The following is a 2,917-nucleotide window of genomic DNA, read 5'->3' as shown; positions in this document are numbered from 1 at the left end:
CAGGGGCAGGGCCCTCCTTACCATCTTGTCTTGAATTGTATTGTAATGTCTTCCTTACATTGTAAAGCGCTGCGCAAACTGTTGGCGCTATATAAATACTATGTAATAATAATAATAATGAAGGTAGGCATCTTTGATATTGATGGAGGCCAGCAGAGGCCCCGACGAAGCCAGGCTACCACGGACCGGATCGACTCCATCCGGAACCAGCGGACCCGCATAGCGGTGTTCAAACCTTTGAGGTCCAGGATGGGCCGAAGCCCCTTTTTCCCAGGCATGGTAAACAGGTTGGAAGAAAACCCTTTGAACCTATCTGAGGACAGAACAGGGATGATCACCCCCCCGGGCCAAAAGGTCCGCCACAGCGCAATGGAGATCCGCCAACCGTGGAGGAGAAGTCGCATGTTGGACGGGAAGAACCTGTACCCCTGACGGGACAGAGTTCAATATTGTAGCCCGAAGATACCAGCTCCCGGACCCAAGCGTCGGTGAAGTGGGCCAACCAAAAATCCGCAAAGAGCCCAAGGCGCCCCCCCACTCTTGGAACCAGAGCCGTGGTGCGACCTTCATGCGGATAGGGGCTTGCCGGCGGGCTCGTCAGACTTAGGCAGCCACGGACGCTTGGCAGATCGGGACGAGGAGGACTTGTCAAATGTGCAGCCCTTGTCGGAGGGGGCCGAAAAAGCCGCTTGTGATCAGAGAAAGTGGGCCCCGACTACCGGCACTGCACCTTCATGCGCGCCAAAAACTTGTCTCACACTAAGGTTAAAAACAGAGGTTTGGATACACGTCTTCTGCAGAAAAATCTACGATCTGTTGCCCTGTGTCCTTCAATGAACGGGAGAGAAATGGGGGAATTTATCAAAACTGGAGCAGAAAGAATATGGAGCAATTGCCCATAGTAACCAATCAGCTTCTCTTTTTCATTTACAAAGCTTAACTGAACAAACTGAAGAGAGAAGATGATTGGCTGCACTGTGCGAATGCTCCACTTTTGATAAATTCCTCCAAATGTGATCTACTTAGAAATAGTCTCTAGAGACATTTTCCCTGATCAGGCGGGACCATGACAAAGTATGACCGGACAATTTGGTGTATACCTTTTGCTCGCTGAAAAGCTCCTGCTTGCGTTTCCTCTTCTCTTTTAAGAGGGCCTTCTCTCTGTAAAGAAAAGTGTTCCATTGTGTTTTAGTGTTTACAGAAGTTATCAAAACTTTCTTTAAAAGCAGTCATACTAAACAATATAAAACTGAAATAGTCAACATGAGGGTTTATTAGATTTTGGTATGAATGAGATGGATTGTGCTGTACACAGAATAGAATATACTTAGAAGGAGGTGATTTTATTGTAACTGTATTTACTATATTTACTGGAATGCCATAAATCTTTACCTGAGCACATGCATGCTAATACACATGTTCACTGCACTAAGGCTCATGGCATTCTGAGTGCACTATATATTTCCTAGGTATCACACGGGTAAAATATTTATTTTGTTTTACATTACATTACTTAAGACTGTGTGCAGGAGAGCTGCTCACAATCACAGCCTTAATGCTACTTGCTTACATATCCTGAGAATGGGTTTAAAAGCAGTCCTGCTGCACACAGCCTCGGTGCTGTCATTTGGAAGAAAGACATTGCTTTTATTAAAAGCATACTCCAACTCTTGGAGCATATTTCATGTTAAATCCATATCTAGGGTGCAACATGAAACACAGTCACATTAACTGCTCGTTTGTGTCTAGGTCTGAAAACAAAAGTTAAACTCACCCAATCCTTAGAGCCGGCTTGCTATTAGACTGGTCTTTACAGCATCTCTCCCCCTCTGTTGCAGCAGTCTAGGAATCTTCAAGTCATCATGTGTACTGAATGTGAGAAGGCTGAGGGCCATACCACTACTGCAGCAGAGGAAGACAGACTGGAGGAAGCTGAGATTCAGGAGAGTATAACTTTTTATTTTCACAAATGAGCAGTTAACCCTTGCTGTGCAGGGGTAGCCCCACAGCAAGGGTTAATAATACCTTTGCTTGGAGTTTTCTTTAAATGCTGCACAAGAACATAAAACCATAAGGAAGCATATTTATTTGCCAAAGCACATTTATGAAATCTACAAAAAGAATAAAAGGGCCTTGCTTAATGTTGCAGGACTGACTGTACTACTCTGTATGTAGTATGCAATGTGGTTGCTATGGAAAACACAGCCATTATATCTTTCACACTCTTTACATTAAGTCCATAGTGAATTTACCCCCTTCAGCCATTCATACATCTGATTTTATTTCCTGATCCGTGCTGGTTAAGGGACCACTACCTCCACCCTGCTCTACAATTCTATATCCTGAGGATGGGAAGATGCAGCCACAGGCACATGGAGCAGGAGGGACAGTTACCTCTTGGCCACATCCCTCCTCACACGGTCGCTCTCCTCCGCCCGGCTTCTAGCATTCTGGAAAGTGACCTCGTCCGGAGCCTCGTCATCTTCACTATCTAACTCGTGTTCTGGAGTCATGCTGCCACCACAGAACACACAGCTCAGCTGAGCACAGGAAGCGGAAGAGCGCACAACGGAAGTAAAGCACGCAACCTGATGGCTATTCCCTGCACAGCGACCCTTGCCGGCCGGCTGACCGAAATGAGCGATAACGTAACTGCACACTAGAGCGCCGAGAATGAAGTGCGCTAGTTGCAGGAATTCCCTACACAGCGACCCCTGCTGGCCGGCTGACCAAAATCAGCGACAAAGTAATGCTAAGCCCTATCACAAAGTATACTTGAACGTCCCCTCTTCCGCACAGCGACACCTGCTGCCCAGGCTGACCGACACGCGGTCTAGTACACATTGCCTGCTGGAAGGTCACCTCTTCCGCACAGCGACACCTGCTGCCCAGGCTGACCGAGACACGGTCTAACACA

The 2,917-nt window shown here is 47.0% G+C and overlaps 1 long non-coding RNA gene across 1 annotated transcript; it reads right to left on the bottom strand.

Annotated features, from left to right (window-relative positions):
- Nucleotides 1–1,100: 1,100 nt before the first annotated feature.
- LOC108792798 lies at nucleotides 1,101–2,555 on the bottom strand. The gene is made up of 2 exons (XR_001941588.1): nucleotides 2,395–2,555; nucleotides 1,101–1,161 (listed from the first exon to the last, which is right to left on the bottom strand). It is a non-coding gene; the product is annotated as an uncharacterized LOC108792798 (long non-coding RNA).
- Nucleotides 2,556–2,917: the final 362 nt, after the last annotated feature.

Source organism: Nanorana parkeri, unplaced genomic scaffold, assembly GCF_000935625.1.
Source record: "Nanorana parkeri isolate BGI_ZX_2015 unplaced genomic scaffold, ASM93562v1 scaffold684, whole genome shotgun sequence".
NCBI classification, from domain to species: Eukaryota; Metazoa; Chordata; class Amphibia; order Anura; family Dicroglossidae; genus Nanorana; species Nanorana parkeri.
Note: the sequence above shows the minus strand (reverse complement) of the source record. Positions and strands in the feature narration are given on the sequence as shown.